At 40.3% G+C, this 20,360-nt stretch overlaps 1 protein-coding gene across 2 annotated transcripts in view; it reads right to left on the bottom strand.

Moving 5' to 3' along the window:
- Positions 1-20,360, bottom strand: part of pard3ba (par-3 family cell polarity regulator beta a) — a 364,154-nt gene that overhangs the window by 304,453 nt on the left and 39,341 nt on the right. The window lies entirely within an intron of this gene.

Genomic DNA, 20,360 nt, shown 5'->3' on the forward strand with positions numbered 1-20,360 from the left:
ACCTGACTGTTGGGTAACGGCTCATACCAAGCACCAATCCAATAACTGGACCAACTATACTGTGAGAAAATTATTTTAGCTCTACAGTGAACCCTTAAACACTTTAAGTTGTTTTTCCTGCTAATCTTTTGAGTTTTGCTGCTAAATATTAAAACAACAATGACACATCACTGGCTTTCTATATCTTTGTCTCTCCATTCAGGCCTTCTCCATAATTATCTGCGTGTTTAAGCTTGCCCAGTATGACTTGATGATGGCACAGCCTACCATTGGTTGACAAGAAAACAATATGGCAATTAGCATTAAAGCTAGTAGCAATAAATGATTGAAACTGGATAAAAGGCCACCTATTCTCTTAGAGTTTACTCATTTTCGAACCAGACAGCGTTGCATCGCCCGCAGCTTTAATGTTATGCTATGTTGCATCACGGTGACTGGATTACATACAACTTTCAAGAAAGATTAGGGAAGATGTGAGATGGCTCACTCCTGATCAACCTCCGCTACAGGGAACAATGTCATGAATCACTTTGAGCAAGAAAAGAATGAACAATGACATAAACTAATCATGGACAATTAAATCTATCTGCATTTAGTTTTGTCATCAACTTTGGATGAATCGTTTCACCCCTAACAACAACACCTATCCAAATAAGTAAGCATACTAGAAATAAGATGTACAAAATATGTAAGCAAGCTCTCCTTCAAGTACAGCAGACTAAACAAAGAGATTTGTGGAACATGAACAAGCTGGAAACAAGCAGCCAGGTAATATGGTGCCTCCACTGTGCCACAGTCACAGCCATGCTTTTATGTGATTTATCTTGCAGACAGTGGGGGCGAGACCTGCGTCATTCTGCCAAGTATGCACATGCATGTGAGACACCAGCAAACAGAGCTAGATTCACTCTCAAACCTCTTACAGTGCAGAACAAACCAGCAGACGCCACTTCAGGGGCATAATCCTCCTTTAGTTTGGACCAAGGATTGTGCAGATGAAGGTACAGAGTAGTTACAGGGCAAGGCGAGGTGTGCATACATGAAATTAGGAGTCAAATGAGATCTGACAGGAGAATGAGAAGCTGTCAAACACAATGACATGGCTGACACAATGAGACAGGAGCGGCCGGATGAGGAGGGGATGGAGGGCAGAGGGACGACAAACAATCCTAATTGAGACAGGGACATGATGGCAGATAGAGCGGGAGGATATATGTGTGTGTTGGCCGAGACGTCGCAGCTACGTGGTTTGATAAATTGGCGCATGGTGGCGTGACGCTCTCATTAGACGAAGGAAATGACCACTTAATGAAAAGCAATAACCACAGCGGAACAAGGGATGGAAATAAAACAACAGACGAGTGTCAATTAACAACACAAGGAGCATGCAGGCTTTGTGTGAGTGTGTAAACAAAAAGCAGAGGGGGGGCGGTGAGATATGTATCATCCATCACCTCCACCTCCAGCGATTCAATATCCTTGTGACACCTGGACGGCGCCATGCAAAGGAGATTTTAGCGTGAGCATTAGAGAGAGAAAAGATGAGGAACTGAGGCAGAGAAGAAGAAAAGAAATGACACAACGGCAAGAAAACAATCAGATTGCACCGCTTGATGGATGCTTCTCGAGCTCTTTCTCTCTCCTTTATCTGCCTCCCTCTTCCTCTCCTTATCTTCCTCCGACTCTCTTTCTCCAAACTCGCTGACAGCATCAATCAAAGCCAGAAGTCTCCGAGCGTGGTGTGATGTGCGCGTGCAAAAGCGCGGTCATGAGGCACCATCAAAAGCGATTTATTCATTTTGAACAACAACAACTTCTTTTAATGCGACGGAACGGAGGCGGCTGATGATGATTTGCTTTTGGGTTTGAGTTTATTTTTTTATAGGCTGACACAGGCAGGGGAGCAGCGCGGATGAAGGCCGCCCTGCTGCTTCCTCTCATCACTCAATCAAAAACAAGTATCAACAGAATGAATCACGTGTCGCTTCATTTGGAGCGAGCTGAAGTTTGGAGAAATGGACCTTTTGAGGAAATGTTCTCGTTCTCATGATCACATATTTCTGAACTCATAACCCTCAAAAAAATGACAACCAAGGGTGACTTTGATTTCTCCAGTTCAAAAAAGTCCCTTTGAAAATTTAACATTTGCACAAATTAGTCCCACAAAACTGACGAATTTATGAAGAAATAAACTCACAGTAGGTACATACATCATGTCACAGATGGGCGCAAACATAGCTGACAAATGATGGGTGCTGACAAGGGTCAAACTAAGGTGAGGAAAAGGGTATGTGTCACTCTAAAAAGCAAACACTTGTCACTCTCTGATTCTGGAGCAGATGACAACAACATCAGAGTGCTGATAAAACATCAGAGAGGTGAATTTTAACGTCTGGGGTTGAAAGAAAGAAACTTTACAGAGAAGACACAACATGAGGGAGGCTTCAGTGACGCCACAGTAGTGCTGTCACTATACCCACATTTGAATTTTGATATGATGCTAGCAAAAAATAAATATTGACACCTGTGTCGATACCACAGCAACAAAAATGACCACCTGCACGACCAAAACTGCTTAATTTAGCAAAATATTTTTATTTCTGACCTGCCTAAAAGAAAGGTCTATTAATCAACAAACCAAAATTTGACATACTGTTTATAGTAATAACAAACCAGTCTGCAGGGCTGCACAGCTGCTCAGGGGTTAGCGCTGTTGCCTCACAGCAAGAAAGTTCGCTTCCCGGTCAGGGTCTTTCTGTGTGAAGTTTGCATGTTCTCCCCTTGCATGCGTGTGCTCCCGCTGGGTACTCCGGCTTCCTCCCACCACCAGACATGCTTCTTAGGTTAAGTCTGATGACTCTAAAATTGGCCATAGGTTTGAGTGTTAGGACTTTTAGAGGAGTCGGTTTTTATGCAGGTCTGTGAGGCTGTCTGAAGTCTGCATGTTGAGATGTTAAGGGCACCTTTTATTGACCAGGAGACATCGCTGTCTCTCTCCTCTGCTCTCTATCCGTCTGTAACAGACACGATAGCACGTTCATCTTCAGCAGACACTAAAGAAACAGCCAACCAACTATGAAAAACACAGCGAGTGAGGATAGAGGCCATGATGGAGGACAGACCTGAGAGACAGATGCACAAGGCAGAAAGAGGCACGTCTTCAGCATCAAACTAAATCCTCAATCTTTCTTTATGTCTGTGCAGAGGTGTTGGGGTGCTTCTAATTTCTATAGGAAGTGTCAGCTAACACTCACATAACCTGCCTGGCCAAAAAAAAAGTCGCCACCAAAAAAGGTCCCACACTCTAATATTTTGTTGGACCGCCTTTAGCTTTGATTACAGCACGCATTCGCTGTGGCATTATTTCGATAAGCTTCTGCAATGTCACAAGATTTATTTCCATCCAGTGTTGCATTCATTTTAATATTGATGATGGGAGAGTCTGACCACTGCGCAAAGCCTTCTCTAGCACATCCTAAAGATTGGGGTTAATGAAAATGATGTCTCATGCTCCCTGAACCACTCTTTCACAATTTGAGCCCGATGAATCCTGGCATTGTCATCTTGGAATATGCCCGTCCCATTAGGGAAGAAAAAAATCCATTGTTTCAGAAATGAGAAGTTACTCATTGCATCAGCTGGGGTTCAATAACTTGTTGCCAGCTGAAAGATAATAGCCCATGCAGTAATTATCCAATAGGAGGCTCGTACCTATTTGCTTAGTTAAATCCAGGAGGTGACTTTTTTTTTTAGCCAGGCAGTGTATAACCAAAGAATTGAGTGAGTGAAGCTTCCCAGTGAACTCACGTTAAAGGAGACACATTATACCTTTTTAAGACAAGCTTAAATTGGTCTCGGAGGTCCCCAAAACATGCCTGTGAAGTTTGTTGCTGAAAAAACACTCCAGTATAGGATTTTTGTACGTTTAAAACCCCCTCTATTTCAGCCCTTCCCACTGAGCTATCCAGCGTCTCAGCTGGTGGTTGAGAGGATCAGTAGAGGAGGGCAGAACTTTCCCCCAAGTGGGGGAGGGCCAACCAAACCTGGGGGCGGGTGCTCATGCTCCTGGTGAGGTCACCAGGAGCTAATCTGAGAACAGCTTGTTTAAGCACACATTTTCTGAAAGGTGGAGAAAGAGAGGGGGAGAGGGAATGGATTTTTCTGGTATTTGAGGGGATTGTGGACAGGCCAGGGACACATATTTGTGTTAGAAAAGCCTGAAAAAGTGATTTTTGCATAATATATCTCCTTTAAAACAGAGCTCACCATTGATGTTCCAGGTGGCGACTTCCCTGCCTGGATAAACATGCATTTAAACTGCATTCGACAAACTAGTCTGATGTAAAGAGAATGCCCAGAAAACAATGACATTCATTGCAGGGTCATTGTGTCAGTGGGTATATGATGTCAGTAGAGTGTAGCTAAAGTCAGCAGCTAGCTCCGCTAGCTCAAATGCTGCCATACAGTGCTGTTCCTACAACATGCTAACCGCTAACATCTCATGTTTACCTCCAGAGAAGAGCTTGGGGAAAGCTCTGGCAGGAAGGCAGCAGTCAATAACTGAAGTTACAGCAGCTACTAGTGGCGGGAGGCTTCATTACAGTTTTACATTAGGGTTTAACATCAATTTTAGCCCTGTGTTTACATAAAAATTGTAGGTAAATAGTTCAACCAACTCATAAATCTTGCACCAGCTAATTTATTATCTGAATTTAGGTGTTTAGCCTACATGCATCCCAATTTACAGCCTGTATTTATCCATTTAAAAGCATGGGCCATATGACATCACACCCTGCATCATGTCTGATAATAGTCTTTGATGACTATTTCTCATGTAAACTCTTAAGGAGGGGACTTCACTTTTAAAAACTCAGCTTCGGTGAAGGTATAATCTTTCCCTACTGTATAGCTATATAACTGAGTTCTTTGCTAAGATGCCTTCCTGAGCATCCCGTTGAAGTTTAACCCGGCTACGCCTCACTTCAGTGGTGGGTCGTAACAGTGCTTTTCCAGCTTGTACCCATCATTTGTGTGTGTTAGTTAATGTGACGTCTTATGTTGTAATGTACTGAAAATACACACTGGAAGTGTGCACAAAATGCAGTGTATTCTTCAAGAAAGTTTTTCCTCTCCTGGAGCTTAAAACTGACATCCATCATGGCATGACAGCTAGTCTAACTGACGTTATGCTTCAGGTCCAGTCGCTACTCTGAGATTGACTGACACATGTACCGACAAATCAGGAGTGAGCTTTGACGTGTAGAATGTTAGTTTTGTTCTACTGTTTGAACAGCAGCTGTCTTTGCAAAGACAATGACTGACATATATCAGATTAATACTGAGAACGTGGTGCAGGTGATGTAGAAATTACACAATTCTGTGGTTGGAGTTTTATTCCCTGAGCAGTGGAGAGAAGAATCTCACCGCGTTGCTGTAAGGTTCTCTTCTGCTGAGATGAGGTTTTTAAGCAGTTTTGGATGAAACAGAAGGCTGATCAAAGGAGACTGGCAAGACAACATTGGGTGACATGAAGCAGTGGTTCTCAACGTTGGGTTGGGACCCCCAAGGGGGTCGCGAGACGTTGAGAGAGGCTCGCAAGATGCCCTAAAAAAAACTAAGAATATTTTTTAAATTATACTGTTGCCACTTTAGACAAATTTGGCTAAATTTTAACCAGTTTTTGCCACTTCAAACCCATTTTTTCACATTTCAAATCCTTTACAACACTTTTTTCTGCCTGTTTTTGCCACTTCTAAACTACATTACATTACCTGTTTTTGCATTACTGCCTCTATTAGCCACTTTCTACCACATTTTACACCCATTTCAACCACATTTCAACCACATTTGATATGCTCATTTTTGCCAGTTAACACAATTTCTTCCCATTTTTCTGTCTTAGTTAATGCTTTTTGTCAGTTTATATCAATTTTTCATCTCATTTCACCAAATTTTCCACCCATTTTTGCCAATTTAAAGCCATTTCAGCCACTTTTTGATTCCCCTTACCACTACCTATGCCCATTTTGCCACTTAAACCAATTTTTGCCACCTTAACCATTTTTTTTTCCACTTCTTGCTTAATGAGATTTTGACACAAGCATGGTGCATGTTGCAGTGTTTTGGTTTTTCTCTATTTCCATTGGCTAAAATCTGGACAGGTGTTGTTCAATGATACTGGCGTTCTATTGATTTTTGTCAGGACGTGGGACACAAAGCCTAAAAACTGGACTGTCTCAGGTAAATTGGGACGTATGGTCACCCTACATTACAGCCTTTAAACTGGTGCTGCTATCCGTGCTTCTGAAAAGTTTCCACAAACTCAAACTACCTGTAACTTCATCTCCTGGTATCATAATTAACAAGAATTAGTATTACTGTTTTGTTTTCCTGTTATTTCACCAAGTTTAATATTCCAAGTGTCGTCCCCTGTTGAAAGCGAATATATTTGCTTAATGTGCTGCAAGAAAAGCTGATTTCAGATGACTCTTTGCAGATTGTTTTCCAGCCATCAATCAGAGGATTTTTACAGCAGGGACCTCAGTCATTAAAACGGTAATAGACGATAAGGAAACCTGGGAAAAGCTTAGTTTTCAAAAACAAACACAGGATTTAAATTCAGCCTGTGAAACGCAGCACCGCTGTGGTCTTCTGGAGGACCCTGTAACCCCGAGATGAAGAGCAGCACCTTGACGGCTCGCTGTATTTATCACAAAGGTTCGCCTCCTCCCTGCTGACTGCGATTAGTATTCCAGGTAACAAATCACCTTATTTTTCCTGCTGCGTCGTGGGGGGATATTGATATGGACCTGGGGAGGCTGCATGTCAACTACTGCTGAATAATGTGACCCCTTTGTCTCATTTCCATAACACATACATAAAAGACACACAATCACAGACACACACCAATGCCTGTGCCAAATACAAATGACTGAAGCCTTTTTATTGTCATGTTATGGTCGTCTGTAAATCAGGACGTGGCGGGGTATCCGACGTGACCAGACTGTGCGTGCATAGCCAAAGTGATTATCATGACATACATGAAAGCAACACACAATAGCATGCGTGAAGCAGAGAGCGAGATAAACGCGGTGTCTGAGAGGATCCTCATACATGCTGCCTTGGGCACGGAGGTAGAAAATGCAGCAGTATACGTGGCCTTCAGCACAAATACACACTTACTCCACCCAATCTTACAGAGCAGAAAATACACACCCACCCACTCATATCCTGTAATACTAACACACATTAGTATTTGCTTAATTTAGATTAACCAATGCATGTCATGAAGCCTTGTGGGTCGGTTTTGGTTTAACCTACATAACATCAAATGACTTTTTCCTGTGCCAGAAGAGAGACTCGGCTGAAATTAAGGTAAACCACATTAACAACAATGCATGTCAACAACCCTGGAACAATTGAAGACAGCTTGTTACATTCAGAGCAGAGATGTAGGCTGAGAAAACAAAGACACTGAGGTCAGGATATGATTAAGAGTGTGAACTTTAAAAAAATATGGGAGTTATGATCAACATAAACACAAAAATGCTTGGGTTATTTAATGGATGCATCACATCCAAGTCAAATAAGGTAAATGGACATCAGTATCTCTTCATCTTCTTTAGAATTCCCAAAGGATTTGTTAAATATTATTGTTTGTTGGCCCTTAAGACAAAATGTTAGAATAGGTTATCATTGGTAACACTATGATACGATACAACACAACCCTTTATGGTCATCACAGTCCGCTGCCACCAGTTTATGCTGTAACCATAACAACCATTCCCACAGCTGCCAGCTGTAGAAATCTACTGGAGTACCTCAAAATCTTTCTAGACCTCTGAAGCCCAAAAAGACTAAAAAAAAAAAAGAAAAAAAACCCTGAAAACCAATCAATGCCCTGTTTATCTCAGGCTGTAATTTCCACAATACCCTAGACCAGTGATACTCCACACGTGGCTCTTTTGTGATGATTTCTGGCTCTTTTATATCTTTATTTTAAATATTTTTCCCCATGAACATTTTTAAAAAGGTCAACTTTAAACTCAGAAATCATCCATTAATCAGTCTGGCACTTTTGTCCATTTTAGTCTCTTTTCACTCATTTTTTTGCCACATTGTTACAGTTTGTTTTTAAACTATTTTTGCCACCTTTAACTCAATTTTAAATCAGTTTTGCTCCTTTTTCACCCAAATTTTGCCAATTTTCACCTTTTTTTGCCACTTCTTTTCCAATTTTTGACCAATTTGTAGCTTTTGTCCATTTTAGTCTCTTTTCACACATTTTTTGCACATTTTTGATTAATTTTGCGACCTGTAACTCATTTTTTTGTTTTCAATTTTTGACATTTTTCACCAGTTTTTGCTTCGTTTATCTAGCTTTTTGCCACTTTCAATGCTTTTCCCCTCCTTTTGCCATTTTTTGCCCTTCTTGTACATTTAAGCTAACTTTTGCCATTGAATGCCAGTTTTTTCCCCCTATTTTTTACCACTTTCACCATATTTTACAGTTTTTTAATTATTTGCCACTTTTTGACCATTTCACCGCTTATTTTTATTGCCACTTTAACCTATGTTCACCACTTAGATTGTGGCTCTTGCAGTAGTATATTTTTAATACTTGGGCTCTTTGCTTGTGCAGGGTTAAGTAACACTGCCGTAGAATAAGCAGTTGAGCAAAGAAGAAGTGAAAACATTTTAAACCTACTTATATACAGTAAATGTAGGAACCTGGTGACTGATTTGTCCCTCGGGGCTCAGGTAAAATTTGTAATTCTGTTCCATGAAGTCAGATGGCCTAACAGTTAGGTTAGGCCCTACGTACAGAGCTGAACTCCATGATTCCAATTACATAAGGTTACAGAGGCGAGTCCACCTGAAGTTCATTTATATCTATTTTAATTTCTGTGATATCCACCTTGCCTGTGAAAATCCTCCCCTCTGTAGTATTTTTGTCCCAAATGTGGAATATGCTGAAAAGTTGACCTTCTATGGACCAATGACAGCTAAGACAACAAGATGCTAACTAGCTAACACGCAACAACAGATAATAATTTATAAGTCTGATATGAAAAACAGTCAGATTCATCACACTGATATGAATAAAGCATGTTTTATTAGTCAAAGTCCATTCAGCTTGTCTTGGCAGTTTGAAATATATATCTATAAAAATCTTACTTAATGTAAAGCTATACTTTACTAATATTTCTTGACATGTATTATTCATCCTGTTTTTTCAGCATTTTTCATCGTTTTTCATTTTTCATCATTCACCAAACACATATTCACTGGATTCAAAGGCATCAGTAGCATAGCACCTAGCTTCAAGAGGAAAAACAAGTAAGAGGCAATGATGTATGGTTCAAAAGTTATTTAACTTTGGTAAACTGTGTCACTTCCTGTCGTGTACGACAGCGCCGGTCTGGAAGGCATTTTAACGATCACATTCAGAGAAAAACTGTCCTACAGCCTCCATGCTGCAGTGGGGCCTTTGGTTCGTCTTCTTTGCTCTAAAATGGTAGCCCGTGCATGACGTGCTTTCCAGCAGCGAAGAAGAATTGATTACTGGTTTATAGTGCTAACAGTTAGCACGGCTAAACGAAGCTAAATATGAAGCTAAACTAAACAGTATCAGATCAGTGCATAAACTTGTGTACTCGCCGATACCAGTACCAGAATCTGATCAGAATATCAGAATCTGAACAACCCTAGATGACAGTCAGATACGTAAGTGCAAATGAGGAGTAAAATCCAACAAGCAGCCTGAGTGTGAGTCCAGCCCACATTTCATCCCTCACACTGCCCTCCTCTGTAATGAAGGCACAAAAAAGCCAGAAAATAAATCTGAAGAAGAAATAATCTGCTATGTTAGTAATCCATGCACACTGGTTAGTGGGCATGGGTTTGTAAACTGGACACACAGATTTGTAAACCATGAGCATAGATTATTTCACCGGATGATAACAACCCATTGGCACAAATTTGCAGTTTCATAAAGATTGAAACTGTTCATACAGTTTTGCAATTCGCTGACATGGACTGGGATTACAAACAGCTTGTGAAACAGATTTTTTTCCTCTAAAAGGGGGTCAGTATTAGGGCTGGGAAATTCATTGCAAATTAGATTTAATCGCAATACGGCCTGCTGTGATTTACAAATTGCACAAGTTGAAATATTTCTTTAACTTGAAATGTATAAAATACCAGTTTAATAAATCCTATTTTCTGCAGCTGCAGAGATTTTTTATGCAAACATGTGAGTTTCAAATTTTTTTAATGGTTTACGAAAATCCTCCTTTTTTGTTTTATTTTTTTTTTCTTAATCAAAACAAGTGCCATAAAATTATAATGCCCTTCAATAAAGCAAATGAATCACATTTGCAATATGAGCTAAATTTATTAGTTAATTCTTTCTAAAATTGATGAAGCTTAGCGTTAGTTCATGAAAGTCATACCTCCAGCTGCAATCAGCTGATAGCCAGCCTCACCTCCCCCACCCCAGCCGCCTCCTTTATAGCTTAAAGCTTGTTGCACCCTCATATTCAGATTCATGCCACTATGGAACAATTGCTTCTGAAATAATTTCATTGTTTTCATTACACATTGTCATAAATGCTTCTCTCCATATGAGGGTTTCTAGCTATGCACTCCCTGGAAAGTCAAAACATGCTGCTGACTAACCCAGGGAGCGTCTATAGAGCAGAGCCTTCTCTGCCAAGAAAAGTTCCAGATCCATTTTGCAATAAAATCGTTAAATCCAGGTAAGAGTGTTCCTGGCTGCACGTAGGTTATAATATTGAATGGTTTGTTGCTTGAAAAATACACAAGATGAGGAATCTTACAATAATCACATAATAAATTGCAATTTTGGGGGGAAAAAAATTACAATTTGTTTTTGCAAATCATTCAGCCCTAATCAGTATATTAGTCAATTAGACCGTAAACTATTAAATCATGTTGCAAATTTTAGAAATATTATAATATTATAATATTATAATATAACACCTGGGACAATAAAGTGAAAGCATAACAAAAGTTTATTAACAGAATTTAAGACTAGAACTACAGTAAGAAGTCATATCTTTTGTACCGTTGCTATTTGGATTACATTGTGGTTTTTACCTGGCAGCGTCTTAACCTGCTTAATCAACCTTGTGCAGGTCTCTGACCCTCTTTCCAGTTCCCAGGCTGCTTTGCTGTAGCCAAACATGACCTTACACCTCTTGTCTTTCTTTACAGTAATCAATACTCATACGCATCATTCTGATCACTGTCAGACAGCCTGTGTTTTTATGCACTGTGCTTCTTAATTTTAAACAGGCTGGATATGAAATGATCCCAGCTGTTGTAAACAGTAGATTAGTTTACATGTTGCAGCTTCCAGATGGAACAGTTGAGAATTTTTAATAATTGATGCACTTCCTTTGAATTGATCAGCCAAATGCTGCAAACAAACATACTTTTATGAATAATAAAGGGTGTGCATGCACTGTAAAATGTGATTTACACATAGAAACAACACAAAGTGGTTCAGACATGTGGACACAGTCACTTTTTACAGTAGGAGGGTGAACAGTGCCCCCTTGCTTTAGTGAGGCACTACTACATGCTGGTAACTCTTCAGCCTGCAGCCTTTACATAAACAGAAGTAACACACACACAGACACAGCCTCACAAACAAACATACACACTTCCCTATTTCATTCTAGCGTACTAATCAACCCATTTTTCTTCCCCTCTCTCATCGCTGTCTAGCTCTGCGGCGTGGGTGTGGGTTGCTGCGTGTGGTAGAAGTCTATTGAGATGCTCTGCTTTGTGCTGTTGTCATTTATCTTACGACTGCCTCCCTCTTCTGCGTTTTCTCCCTCTCGCACTATTCTTCATTCTCTCTTTGAACGAGGGATGCATAATTCAGAAGGAGCACGCGGCATCCTGACAGTACTGTAGTGGTAACCCAATCATCTCACATACATAAACACTGAGGCAATCATATAGAGAGTACACAGCACGCCCAAATACACACTCTAAGCTCTGGGCTCGCACATTCATTTCTGCCAAAGTACAGGTTTACAAGGACTATTCTGGACATCTGCTTTTTCAAGCGTTAAAATCTGAATCAGAGAAAATAATCCTTCCACTTTTAGCATCTTCACTTGGCTGCAGAAAATGAAGGCCTGCTCTACCCGACAATTTAACTGGATGTTTTCTGATAGCACCAGAGCTGAGAAGATTCTAACGCCTCTTTTAATAAACTGGTGGAACCAACATGTCCTCATCTCATCTTACACGAACAGAAAAGCTTGTACCATTCAAACGCACAGTTTGTAGATTCAGACGCACAACAAACAACAAACGATGACGGGCAAAGACGTGCTTGTTTCTTGTTTTGAACTGAGGATTCTGTTTAACAAACTTGTACTCCACAGGGTGTAGTTACCAAACAGTTAACTCCCATTTTGTGTCATGGGCTGATTTTGCTTGTAATGAGGTAGAAATCTGTTCAAAAGTGTCCTTCCTTGTTCACACTGCAAGCTGCTCACAAAGCATTTTGGGATCACATGTTGCACGAACCAGGTCAGCCACTTTTAACAGCTTTTCACCCACAGCATGTGACATTCATCTATGAAACAAAAATGGTGGTCTAGTGCTTAGTATGGACACCCGATACAGCAGTGTTATTCAACCCTGCTCAACCACAGAGCCAGACTGTTGAAAAATACCTTTGCAAGAGTCACAATCTAAGTGGTCAAAATGGCAAAAACAGCTTAAAGTAGCAATAAAAAAAAGTTGAAGTGGCAAAAAATGAAAGAAAAGTGACTAAAATGGGCAAAAAGCAGTCAAGAGTGGCAAAAAGGGGAAAAACAAGGAAACAAGTGGTATTTAACAGCAAAAGGTAGCTTAAATAGGCAAAAAGTGGTGAAAAGGGCAAAAATTGGATAAGGTGGCAAAAAGAATTGGCAAAAATGGGCAAAAAAAAGTGGTATTTAAAGGCAAAAGGTAATTTCAATGGCTAAAAATGGGATAAATTGGAAAAATGGGGGGGGGGTTAAAAGAAGCTGAAAAAATGGGCAAAAAAGAGGAAACAAGTGGTATTTCATGGCAAGAGGTAGTTTTAATGGGCAAAAAGTGGTGAAAATGGGCAAAAAGGGATAAGGTGGCCAAAAGAAGTTGCAAAAATTGATAAAAATTGGAAATAAGTGGTATTTAATGGAAAAAGGTAGCTTAATTGGCTAAAAATGGGATAAAAGTGGCAAAAAATGGGGGAAAAGAAGCAAAAAGAAGTTGCAAAAATGGGCAAAAAAGAGAAAGTAAGTGGTATTTAATGGCAAAAGATAGCTTAAATGGGCAAGAAGTGGCAAAAAATTGTGAAAAAGGGCAAGAAATTGTCTTAATGTGTGAAAAATGGGATAAACGGGACAAATCAGTTTGACAATTAAAGCCTTCTGTATAAATCTGGGAAACAACTGAGCAATGTGATTGATTTCTGAGGTCAATTTTTCCTTTTTCAAGGTTTTCTGGGGGGATAATATTTTAAATTAAGATATAAAAGAGCCACATGTGGCTCCAGAGCCACACGTTGAGTGTCACTGTTACAGAGTGAAACTGAAAAAGGAAAAGTAAGCAGTAGAGGTGCAGCAGATGTTAGTGGAGCTCTGAAGTTCTCTTGACCTGATTCAGAAATGTGTAGTTGGGCCACACTGTTATAAGGGTTGGAGGGCTGTCACCCTGCTACAGAACTCACAGCCACCAGCAGATCATAGCTGTGGTTGATTAGGGATGCACGCCAAACTGATAAATTCCCACCCCTGACCCCTGACCCCTGTCAGTATCTGGATCACAAGTCAGTTAAACTATTAACATTTTTTTTTTTTTACAAGTTTAGGTCCATGACCCTGGTCAAACACTTCTGTTATACAGCCCCCCACCACTAGTAGCCACTGTAGTTGTTCTTATTGACTACTTCGTTACCACAACAATTTTACTGCTAGAGCTCCAATAGCCTCTCATAGGAACAGCACTATTCTGATAGGGAACAAGTTTTCCAGAGGCTGTGTCAGCTCAGGAATGTGGACGTTAACCTGCAGAAAGAACGAAAAGCCTGAGACTGCCAGCACTGTCAGTCTGCAAACCAAATTAGCATCTTTACAGTGTGATGTTTACTGCTGCAGGATGTATTTATTTGACTTTAGACATGTAAATATGTATGAACGTGATTGTTATTTTCTCTCTATCTGACAAATGTTAAGATCTGTTTGAATAACAATTTACCTGCTATTTTCATGCTTTCAACATCCCTTCTACGGTACTCTTCATAGTCAGTTTTCATATCTAAAATCCCACAACCAAGTTTCCTTTTCAGTATGTATTTTCCTGACTAACATGTTTACAGTAGTGTGCAGAACTTTTAGGCATGTTTCGACGAAGTCTAGATGCAGTGAGTAAGCTGCCAGAGGGCTGCATCAGGCAGAAGAGAGGACTGACACAACCCTGGTTGTGTCTGGATGTCTTCGAGTATTACCAGGGGAATGGGAGAGTAATCTGTTGAAAAAAAAAAATAACCAAGTCTACACCTTTAGGGTGGAGAAAGGTCTGTTCATGTGGTGAGTAGGCACAGCCTAGGGTACTGTCCAGAAGGGTAGCAGACTGGTCGTGCTGTGGATGTCCTGAGGCCCCGCTAACTGCTAACACTCTCCGGGCGTAGTACCAGGCATGAAAAGGCCCGGGCACAAGAGATGCCATTGGGCTTGACCTTGGCTGCAGAGTAACATGTGTGTCTACAGGTGTCCAGCTTGACTCTGGTCTCCCTCTCTCTTTGGGCCGTCCCACTTCAGGCCCTGTGATGAATCCTAAGTGCTCTACATGCCTAAAACTTATGCACATGGCTTTATATTTTAAAGTGTAGGTAAACCTACATTTTTACTCTTTCTAGCACATGGACAGGGTTATTAACATCTATTTTTTAACTGTAGTTTTTGTAAATTTGAAAAAAAGCATCCTACGTTCATAGCTGCATTTGCTAAAGGGATGCTTTTCTGTCTTTCTCTGTCTGCTGCAGGATTCCCCCTCCATGCATGAATGAATTACTTCTGTTCAACAAAGAGCAGACCTAATGTGGAGAGAATGGGTTTCTCCATGGTTGTAAAGTGTGATGATTATTGACAGAGCTCAGGTACAGAGAGGTGGAATCTTTGCTTATTATATCCATGGCATCATCAGTTTGAAACTAGACTCTGCCTGTTATGTGCCTTTTATAAAACCACATGCAGGTAATTGTCATTAGTTATACTCATGTATGAAGAGCTGCTTTCTTTTTGGATTCAGATGCAGGTTGGAGAATTAACTTGCACCTTTTCCTGCCATATTAGAAATGTGCCATTACAGGGGGAAATGTATTTATTTATGTTTTAAGTTTATATCCTGGAAACAGACATGCACATAAAAAATACACATAACACGAATTTATAACATGATTTGAAGCGTATAATTTGCTTCAAAAAATGCACCTTCTTCCAGCTTCTACCTCCAATTTTTTGCAACCAGACTTACAAACTGGATAAATCAGTCGGATTTTATTTTTTCATCAATAATATTAATTGCTGTATGACTAAAATAAATCCAAGCCTGTTCCTGTTCTCCAAAGAGACTCCAAAATTCCAATATCATATCAGTTTCTAGCTTTCATTAAAATGCCTATAACATGAATTTATTAGTATTAAAAAAAACTTAAAATGGACGTTTTGCAACTGTAGAATTCAACCAAGAAACTGTACTGTATTTGACTTATTGATGGATGTAATTGCTTTATGATCTTTATATGCCTCACAGGTGATAGCAGAGCCCAGAGGCATCATGTTTTTGTGATGTCTGTACATCTGTCCTGGTCATTGTTGAGAACATAATATCTCAACAACACTCGGGTGAATTTTCTGATAATTCTGCATAAGTGTTCATGATGGCTTAAGAATGAGCTGATAAGAATTTGGAGGTCAAAGCTCAAAGGTCAAGGTCATGTCCTTCATGTAAATCAGTGTTGTGATCAAGACGTCTCTACAATGCTATGACGACATTTTTCTTCAAACTTTGCAGAAATGTCTGCTCTGTTTCAAGGATAGACCAATCAGAGTTTGGAGATCAAAAGTAAGAGGTTAATGTCATCAGACCGCATGTTTATTCCTGGATCAGGAACGCGATACCTCAACAGTTGGAAGGACTTTCTTCAAACTTTGCAGACTCTGACTCAAGGAGGATATTAGATGGAAAGGTCAGCGTGACTTCAGATATTGTGAGCACAATATTTCAAGTATGCAATAGCGGATTGTTTTTCCCATTAAATGTGTTAAAAAAAATCTAAACATGGACTTTTACATTTCAGTTTTTATTGTTCACAATCTAAAAAATAAATAAAAACAACAAAAATAGATAATAGACAATGGAAGTGGCCAAACACAGAACAAAATTGATATATAATAACACCCTAACATTTAGTTGTCTGTAATTCAAAGTTCACTATAAAAACTAAATGCACCTATAACCAAGAATTCTACTATCCCTACCCTCCTCTTTATCCAACACTCTTTTCACTGTCTGACAATTGTGCTCCTTGCAGATGCATATAACCAAGTGTTCTTGTGGTTTAAGTTTTGGCTGTTATTGCCTTAAATTGATGGGACAGTGGACAAAGTAGGACATCTGGGAGAAAGAGAAGGTTAAGAGCCACAGGTTGGACTTGAACCAAGGCTGCTCGCTTGGAAGCCTACAACCTCCTGATTTAACCGTAAGGCCATCTGTGCCCCAAATATTTCTTTTTAAACCACATGAAAATTTTAGAATATGATGCAACAAAACTAACTGCCAAACAACAATTGTTTAATCTGAATAACAGCTGTTTTTCAGGCATTTTTGGCGACTGATGTCATTTTCTCTTTGTTATAGTGCACCCTACAGCAATGGTTTTTCAAACTTTTTTTGCCCGAGGCACACCAAAAATCAAGCTGAAGTCTCAAGGCACACTATATTCATGTCCTTGCAAAATAGCCTCTTTAACACGCGTCGCAACATGTCCCAACTGCATGTGATGTGAGTGAGCGCCAGCTCCACAATCAGTTTGGTTACAGTTTCCTTTTGTAGCATCCTGACACCATGTGAGTGATGCACTGCAGCTCCACAGGTTTATCCCCAGTCGCCCTGTTCCTATTTTCCTCTCTGTTGCTTGCATTGAGATGGACAAGTAACAAGGGAAGAGGTTGCACAGAGGATGACAAGGCACCAGGAGTGTCCCACCAGAGGATATTCTTAATTTTCTTCCACTTTTCTCACTCTCAAAACTTGTAAGCTTGTTTTACAAAGTGGAGTGTGATTGAATGGATATTTTCCTTATCCATTTATGAATTCTTATGGTCTGACTTGTGCTAGCATGGAGACAAAACTATGTGGCTCACAGCTGTTAGAGACACCATACCTCAGATTTTCCACCTTCTAAGTAAAAGCATGAGATGTCATATTTTTACATGTAAATTTACAGGGCAGAGAATTGCATATTTAACAGGTAATAGATGGACAGTTAGCATGCAATGCTGCATGATGCAATGCAATGTTTAACACTTGCATGCAGTAAGGACACTGGCTATAGTGTCTTTAGCTGTTGCATAGTTGTAGTACTAATGTATAGTCAGACAGCTTCCCACGGCACACACAGACTTGTCTCAAGGCACACCATTTGAGGACCACTGCCCTACAGTATACAGGGATGTGTCAGACTCAGTTTAGATACTGTAGCACAAAGCAACGATATTCTAGCATGCACTCAAGCATGTTCCACTAACTAATCCATGTTCAAGGGCACAAACTGCACACTCAACCAACACAAACACACATGCGGACACAGTAGTTTCCTGGGCACTCCAGGGTTCATCAGAGGAATGTTTGCCCTGTGTTATTCAAACAAGTAGAAAATTGGTTGTATTACCGCAGAGAGTGAGGCTAATCCTTCGTCTACTCCAGCTTCGATCTATACAACACACTGCCAGATGTGGAGGATTACCTCTCAGGAACACACACACCTGGCTGCAGGCCCACACAACCACAGTCAAAAGAGACATGGCTGCCACTCCAACGCACACAACACAAACGTACAATGCAACTTGTCGAGCCTGTGGAGCCACTTTCAAAATAATGAATCATATTCAGAGACGTCACGACTTGAACCTTTAAATGTGTCATTCTCTGTGTTTGAAGTGAAGCCAGTAGTTTCAAACAGCAGCGATATTGAACATTACATCTCTTTGATGCTTCAGACAGACCGATCTAAACACTGTCATACCAAAGAAGATACAGTGTGTTTGTGCAGCGGGTTAAGCCTCTGCATTCATGCAAATTTAGCAAATGATGACCCAGATTTAATGCTATGTTTCCACAGAGGTAAAAATACCACAGAGAGACATGGCAGAGCAATGCAAAGGCAGATTTTACTGAACTGTGCTGTATGTTTTAGCTTGTTGTCAATGGTGGTTGTGCACTATTGACAATAAAAATAATTAGACTTGTTTTGGAAGGTCCTAATCTTGTTTTTTTTCCCATTTATAGAAATTGATAGGCTGATTAGTGACCAGTCTACAATGTACTCAACCTTTAAACCAATGACAGCTGACTTTGGCTCCATCTTTCTCACAGCAATTATCAGGATAGGTGGTAAAGACTAGATAGATAGCTGAATAATTCACATTAAATATGAATTTGCAGCACCTGAAAAAGAAACATATTTACATCTTTGTCCCCTATTAGTGACATCAGCAACAACCTCCAGAGGACAGGAGTGAAGGTATCACCATTTACTGTTAGATACATCAGCAACAACCTCCAGAGGACAGGAGTGAAGGTATCACCATCTACTGTTAGTGACATCAACAACAACCTTCAGAGGACAGGAGTGAAGGTATCACCTTCTACTGTTAGTGACATCAACAACAACCTCCAGAGGGCAGGAGTGAAGGTATCACCATCTACTGTTGGTGACATCAGCAACAACCTCCAGAGGACAGGAGTGAAGGTATCACCATCTACTGTTAGTGACATCAACAACAACCTCCAGAGGACAGGAGTGAAAGTATCACCTTCTACTGTTAGTGACATCAGCAACAACCTCCAGAGGACAGGAGTGAAGGTATCACCATCTACTGTTAGTGACATCAGCAACAACCTCCAGAGGACAGGAGTGAAGGTCTGCTCATTATCCCAAACAAACAAGCTCATCTGTGCAACACAGTGGAAGTTATGGCTTCTTCTGGGAGGGGCTCATTAATGTCTGTTGATGTAACACATGATGGCAGCAGAAATGAACTCAGAAGTCTATAGAAACATTTTGTCTGCCAATTTAAAGAAAGATGAAACCAAACTGATTGGGAGATCCTTCATCATGCAGCAAGATAATGACCCAAAACACACTGGCAAAACAACAAAGGAGTTCATCAGGGTCAAGAAGTGGAAGGTTTTAGACTGGCCAAGTCAGTCTCCAGACTTAAACCCTATAGGGCATGCATTTTAGCTGCTAAGGAGGAGACTGAAGGGAGTAACCCAAAAGCATCACAAAAGAAGAATGCTAAAGTTTGGTGATGTCAGTGGGTCACAGGATTGATGCAGCTACTGCAAGAAAAGGATTTGCTACTAAATATTAATCTTATTCACTTTCATCTATTTTAAGTCTCTCTGTTCCAACACTTTTTCTCACCTAAATATTTGGTGTTCTGTTACAAGCAAGGCTATCTCCTAAGTTGTGTATCAGATCCAGATGTAAATACCTGGAAATAAAAGCTGAAATGTTGATCTCTTGTCTAATATTCATCTTTTTGTGTCAAGCCCAAATGTTTTCAGTCCACAGCAAAAATAAAGGAACTGGCCTGTCTGTTCCAGTACTTTTGGAGGAGAGTGTATATTCAACAGGTGAAGCAGGCAGAGGGGAAAACTATTCTCAGAAAAATGTTTGAACCACAGCTACACAAACATGACCACGCACACACGCTAACCAAAATTGCTACCTGGGCAGAGGTTTTGGAAAAGGCATTATTTGTAGACCCACATCACTTACAGTTCATTTTTCAGGCTAACCGCTGAGGAATAAAGGTTTTTTTACAGCACAGAAACTTATTATTTTCTTCCCCTCTCTCTGTGCGTCCACACACACTCACATCTGTCCTATCAGCCGCAGTGATTGAGCATGTGTGCGCCTGTGGAGAGTGTGTACACTCTCACAAAGCGAGCCACCAGCTGAGGCTCTGCAGCGCCGGCTCTGCACCGTGACAAGTCACATTATTATTTATGCACACTCATAAAGGGAGAGGGTAAACTCTTCATAAATCACACATGCC

Source organism: Cheilinus undulatus, linkage group 24 (genome assembly GCF_018320785.1).
Source record: "Cheilinus undulatus linkage group 24, ASM1832078v1, whole genome shotgun sequence".
In the NCBI taxonomy this organism is placed as follows: domain Eukaryota; kingdom Metazoa; phylum Chordata; class Actinopteri; order Labriformes; family Labridae; genus Cheilinus; species Cheilinus undulatus.